The 6525-nt window shown below is 32.8% G+C and overlaps 1 long non-coding RNA gene across 2 annotated transcripts; it reads left to right on the top strand.

The window, feature by feature from the left end:
* The first annotated feature begins 1627 nt into the window (after nucleotides 1-1627).
* Nucleotides 1628-4933, top strand: LOC139859311 (uncharacterized). 2 transcript variants are annotated; one of them, XR_011763125.1, is made up of 6 exons: nucleotides 1628-1905; nucleotides 2150-2260; nucleotides 2346-2642; nucleotides 3585-3636; nucleotides 4037-4162; nucleotides 4307-4933. It is a non-coding gene; the product is annotated as an uncharacterized lncRNA (long non-coding RNA). The 2 variants fall into 2 exon arrangements; XR_011763124.1 differs by having other exon boundaries at nucleotides 2150-2642.
* The last annotated feature ends 1592 nt before the right edge of the window (nucleotides 4934-6525 follow it).

The raw sequence follows: 6525 nt of genomic DNA on the forward strand, positions 1-6525 counted from the left end.
TTTGTACTACTATTACTATCGTTTTTATTAGTTTTATGTACTGTTACTAATATTATTAAATGAGTATGTTTTTGGTATCTTTGGTTTTGGATGTATGCATGCTTGCTTGGTTGTTTGTACGTATGCACGTAGGTTCTTGTATGTTTGTATGTATGTATGCATGCATGTAGGTTTTGTAATGAAGGTGTGATGCAGTTACACACGTTTTTGTATGTGAGTTTGTTTTTTATGTATGTATATTTGTAGGTAGGTATGTATGTATGCTTGTTTTTTACTTGTCTGCAGGTGTGGTATATTCACTCATGTATGTATGTTTTGCTAATAGGTTTATGTAGGACTTGGTGTTTATGCTATGTATGTATGGTTGTATGTGTGGCTTTATGCATGTATGTATGTACGTAGGTATGTTTCATGCTTGTACGTAGGTATGTCTCATGTATATACGTAGGTATGTCTGGTGTGTATGTAGGTTTAGGTATGTGTGTATGTATGTACGTATGTATGCATGTATGTATGATCAAGTGATTCGCATCGCTCGGTGCATCTTGGGACCATTATGGCTGAGGACGACTTCCCTTGCTCTAGAGCTTGGTTGGTTCCTTTTAGTTGGGTGGTTTCGGGGGTGTCTACCGTAAAGGTGCATGAGTGGTTTTTGGTTTGCTAAGGGTGGTTGGCTCTTTGCTTGCGCAACAACTTCCACCCGGCATGCCCTCGAGTTGCTGTCCACAAGGTCTTTTGGCTCTATTTATTGAGGCAACGACAAGCGTCGTTTTAGTGGCGTCTTGACTGCCGCTCAGAGCCTAAATTGATTCTTAGGCATGCTTTAAACCCCATGAAAATCTGATTCTACCATTTTCATAGCGTCCCCCCTATATTTTATTATTATTATTTTTTTTTTATTATTATTTTTTATTTATCTTTGTATGTTTTAATTTATTTTTTAATTTCTATTTTCTAGTTTTAAATTTAAAAAAAAAAAAAAGTCTTTTTTTAGCCGGAGGTCCTCACGGAAGCAATCTCTCTACCCTGGAGTAGAGAGGGGGATGAATTTCCTTTACCGTGGGTGGAGAATTCTCTCGACTCGTGGTAACAGAAACGACTTCTCTTCTAGTTTAGGGTAGAGGAAGGATTGTCTACACCTTACCTCCCCCACCTCCCCCATACCTCGCAGGCGCGGGATTGAGCATTGTTGTTGTTGTTGTTGTATTTTATTAAGGGAAAATTGATTGAAAATGCATTGAACTTTCACTAAATTTCTATTGTATGTATCTAACTTTCAAAGTTTCTATTGTATGTGTTAAACTATTTAATTTGTTCTATTGTACGCAACCCATGACCTATACAACCGGGTCACTAATTAATTTTTGTTGCCATGTAAGATATTAATCTTACAATGCTTGTAAAATCCTATTTGTATGACATCATGACATAATTTAAACATTAGCTTAAAAAATATTTAAGGACACTTGGCACCTTCTAATGACCGCTTACATCATCACTTGTAATTAAAGTAATTAAAATTAAATTAAAATTATACAAATTAAAAACATCAGGAGTAAATAGTCAAGAAATACGGAATTCTATTTAACCTAAACTGAAATACGGAACATAATACCATGTCGACTCTGCCTTCACTGGCTTTTATACCACGCGTGCTAGGGTTTCAACTCTGCACCACAACCTCGAGCTTTCAAACTTTGAGTGTGCCTATTCAGTTCAATTCTACATACCAATTCAAAAATCAAACACTAAAACATCAACAAAGAATAAGAACATTGCAATTAGGATTTGGAATAATCTTTTAGCTATGTTTTTTTTTTTTTTCTCCTTTGCTCTTATGTTTCCTTCATGATTGTTCCAGGGCCAAATTGAAGAGCTTAATTCCTATGATTTCTTCTCTACCAGGTTTTTTTTACATCATTGCTCAAATATTTTGTTTTTTAAGCTTGACTATCTTTTTTCGCTTTATAATCGGTTTCATAAATTCGTTTTAAAAATCGGATTGATAAATACGCAGAACTTAATTTAATGGATGATTTTCTGTACTGTTATTGCTTATTTGTTTTCTTATGGGGGTTTTCATTCTCAAATTTTGGTTTAATGTTTTTATAATAACAAATTACTGTTTTTGACTAATGGGTAAAAGCAGATAAGTAAGATGGAAGGTTTAAGCTTCTTGAAAGATGGAAGGTTTAAGCTTCTTCGAAGAAAATGCACCGAATGTGCTCGATGAAATGTCTTAAAGAAATATATAGTCATGGTACTCCTAAAATTTAAGTTAAATGTTTATTTAGTTTTTTGGTCGGGTGCGTCATTAAGCTCGTGGTACATGATCTAATCTGCAGATTGTCTTTTCGTAACAAATATACTTTGGACAAGCTCTGTAATCACTCATATTCGTTTGATATGCTCTAAACCTTCGATCTAAGCAATAATTTAAACCATTGAAATGTGTAGAGTTTGTGATTGAACTTAGGCCTCAAAAAGAGTAGAGATTTTATTTGCTCTCTCGATTCGGCTGAAAGCACAACCAAATTGAGCTTTTCACAGTCATGTTGGGCTTTTGTTCAACTCAAGTCGGAACTCGAGCTTATAAATCAAGCTTGAAATATATTATAAGTGTATTCGCAGGGTTTTTGAAGGTATGTTTATCCATTTATATGCTATAATGTTTAAATTTTTTATAGTATTTGGCAGATTTACAAAGGCTTCAATATTAAAGATCAAAACATTAAAAATATCAATTTGGTAAAAGAGTCTATATCTGACCAGTTTTAACATGAGCTACAAAATTACCCATCTGGACACCATATCAATCTGACCCATGACCCAACATTATCCAGTGAACCCGTTTTGACACCTCGACTTTGAAAACCAACAACCTACACATAAGCGAACAATGCCGCATTTCCTATATGACCTGAAAAACAATCTACAAACACATAAGTTAGAACTTATATTGTAATATATGTAAGTTTTATGTAACTTACACCTGCATCAAATGAACCCATAAAGGACGCATACGCAAGTCATTAGCTTTAGCAAGTTGTTTCTGCCGTTGTAGTATCTCCATTTTCCAAAATGTACATTAAAACTCATACATGAACTTTGTAAGAACTAAGACCTATATGTTACATCTCTAAGACCTATTTGAACTTTGATATTCGTTATTGTTATTTCAATACAATGAAGTTCAATGGAGATACATACTTAACCTTGCTTCCATGTAAGTACACTCATTCTTTGGTTTCTTTGGTCAAGTAATTTTCTCATCTCTCTAATGATTTTCCTCATGTTCATTAGTTAATGTTATGATTTTTATTTACTTTTTTTACAGTTGATCCTTCTTTTGTATGTTTGGTTTTGTAAATAAATGCATGATAAATTGATAAGTTATGTTATAGTTTTTCATATCGTTGAAGTCTTAGGTTATTTACATCATGGAACTTCAAAGTTCAGTATTTGATTTTCCAATAGTATTTCATAAGCATAAATCTTATGTGCGAATTTAACATGTCTTTGTTGCAATTTTTTACATCCAATTGAAATGTAAGCGTGTATACTAATTTTATTTCTACTTGCAGAAATTTAGGTTTGAGTGAATGAAGATTGAAATGACCACATTGATTTTTAAAGGTGTACTTGCATTATTAGTAGCTTTGTAGTTTCATTTATACTGAGTTTTTGATATTTTTGAAAGGGTACTTGAACCCATTACTACATTTTTGATATTTTAGGTTCAAGTAACATTTCATTTTTGATATTTTTGTAAGGTTCAAGTAACCATTCAAGTAAGGGTTCTTTAATGTTGATATTTATACCGAGTAACCTTACTTTTAGGTTTTTTTAAAAATATCATTTTTGAAAGGTTCAAGTAACCTTTCATTTTTGATATTTTTGAAAGGTTTCTTGAACCCATTACTTCAATATTAAAGATCAAAACATTAAAAATATCAATAATGTTTAATTAAGTTTCATTCTGCACATGTCAATTTCATTGTTTCTTATTTCAATTCTGTTTTTTCTTCTTTGACAGCTTGATAGTTGAGTTCGAAAAAACCTAAAAGCGATGATTCTTGATGGATATTTAGAGCCAATCATGATTCTGTGACAATATAGATCTGAAATGCTGATTTTAACCTATAGGTGTTTTATTCTTTAGGTTTGTTTTATTTTTCCATTTAATTTCTTTTTAATTAATTATGTTTTACATACCTCAGTTTTGTAATAAAGTTAAATCGATTTAACTTTTGTTATAATTTATAGTTTATTCATTGTATAAATTGTAGTTTTGTTGTTACAATAGAATCTGGAAAGCCAAGGAGGCTGCTGTTGCTGCTGCACAACTAACTTCTTGTGGTTATATTTATCGTTGTGGGACATCGAACATATTCATGAGGTCAAGTGGTCAAAGAAGTGAACCAGTATGAACATACATTGCCCAATGTTGAAGACGCTTTCGTAATCGAAATCACATCTCCAAATAACTCAGCAACTTTAAGTGCGCTATCTTTTGAAAAACAAGTAACCGGAATGCCCGCCGTAATTTCGATCCAAGCATAACGAAAAAACGAGGTCGCCAAGTCCAACATCGGGGAGATCACAACAAACTCATCGGAATGAGAGTTAATAATATTTTCATAGCTATTGGAATCACTGCAATTAACAAGGCAACCAAAATGTCCAAGTTTGCTAATATGAGAGACTTGCGACTTACACGAGATTAAAAACTTGAAACTTTTGTATCCAAAATCGGTACAAGATCTACCAGCAGGACTGTAAGCGAAAGCCTAGATGGCTGACTCACACTTTATATGGGCATTGAATCTGTTTTGCTACCTGCATGTTTATATTAGTAGTTGTATGCAAGAAGTGAGTTAATATGTTTGCAAGTTTTGCTACCTGCACTTTATCTTCGGTAGTAGTAATTTAAGACTATGTTTTTGTATTCCTATTTTTAATTGTTGTTTTTTAAGTATTTGTTTAAACATTGTTGTTTTTTATTTCATATAACTTGATGAATTATGTTAGTTTATCTACATGTTGATTATATAACGTATCATTACAAAAATTTTCTTTTAAAAAACCCGTGAATCCACGGGTCTTTGCACTAGTATCGATATATTTATGCTTACGTGGAAAATACTCTCTACTCATCCTTCATGAACACATTCCTTTCACTTGTTACTCCAAAACCCAGAAAACCCATTTGTTCATAAAGACAGGGAGGTGATATTTCCAAACATATTTGTGATAGATCCACATATTTTTGTTGTTACTTTCCAGCCCTCCAATATTTTAAAATGAAAATTTTATATAACACATCATTAAGGGCAGTTTAGTGACTTTGTGTGGATTTATCAAAAACAAGTTTGGAAATATCAATTCCCGTTCATAAAGCACACCTTCACCTGTTGAAGATAAATTACTCATTCACATCTTGACACAATCGTTAACATAAACCGCACCTTCAGCTGCTAAACATAAATTACACCTTCGATTTGTAGTTCCGCACCTTCGATTTTCAGATCCAAACATTCAATTTTCAATATTCGTTAACATAAACCACTCGTTGGAGTTTCAGTTGTTAAAGGGTAATACGTCGATTGAGCGGCGTTGGTGGTTCAACAACTAGTCGTCGGAGTTTCACAGGTGTGGATCAACAACCACCGCACCTCTCAATCCATTTCAAACCATGCCAAAATCCTAACCCTAACCCTAATTTCTCAATCCATTCAAACCGAGGTTAGAATCATCTGATTAATTGCAAAGAATTGACGGTATAATCAGCGATAAAAGACTTGTTATCTTATACTATATTTGAGCACAATGTACAACTTTCTGAGTACAGTGTATAACTTTATAAGCACATTTTACAACTTTTTTAACACATTGTACATCACTTTAAGCATATTTACATATTACCTAATAGACATAAGTTATGAATAGTACCAGTGCATTTTCGACTTTTTACTTTTTTTTTTAAATTTACCTAAATTTCATTTTACCAACAACGCCCCCACACTTTTTTGAAAAATCCAAATCAACCCCCAAACAGGGGGTAAAGTGTCAAATAACCATTTTCATAAAAAATCTTAAATAAACACCACCCAAATATTCAACGGGTCATATCTTCTCGCTCGCACCGAGTTAAATTTTTCCAAAGACATAAGTTATGAATAGTACCCAGTGCATTTTCGACTTTTTACTTTTTTTTTTTTTTAAAAATTTACCTAAATTTCATTTTACCAACAACGCCCCCACACTTTTTTGAAAAATTCAAATCAACCCCCAAACAGGGGGTAAAATGTCAAATAACCATTTTCATAAAAAATCTTAAATAAACTCCACCCAAATATTCAACGGGTCATATCTTCTCGCTCGCAACGAGTTAAATTTTTCCAAAGACATAAGTTATGAATAGTACCCAGTGCATTTTCGACTTTTTACTTTTTTTTAAACAAAATTTACCTAAATTTCATTTTACCAACAACGCCCCCACACTTTTTTTGAAAAATCCAAATC

Source organism: Rutidosis leptorrhynchoides, chromosome 1, assembly GCF_046630445.1.
Source record: "Rutidosis leptorrhynchoides isolate AG116_Rl617_1_P2 chromosome 1, CSIRO_AGI_Rlap_v1, whole genome shotgun sequence".
Classification (NCBI taxonomy): domain Eukaryota; kingdom Viridiplantae; phylum Streptophyta; class Magnoliopsida; order Asterales; family Asteraceae; genus Rutidosis; species Rutidosis leptorrhynchoides.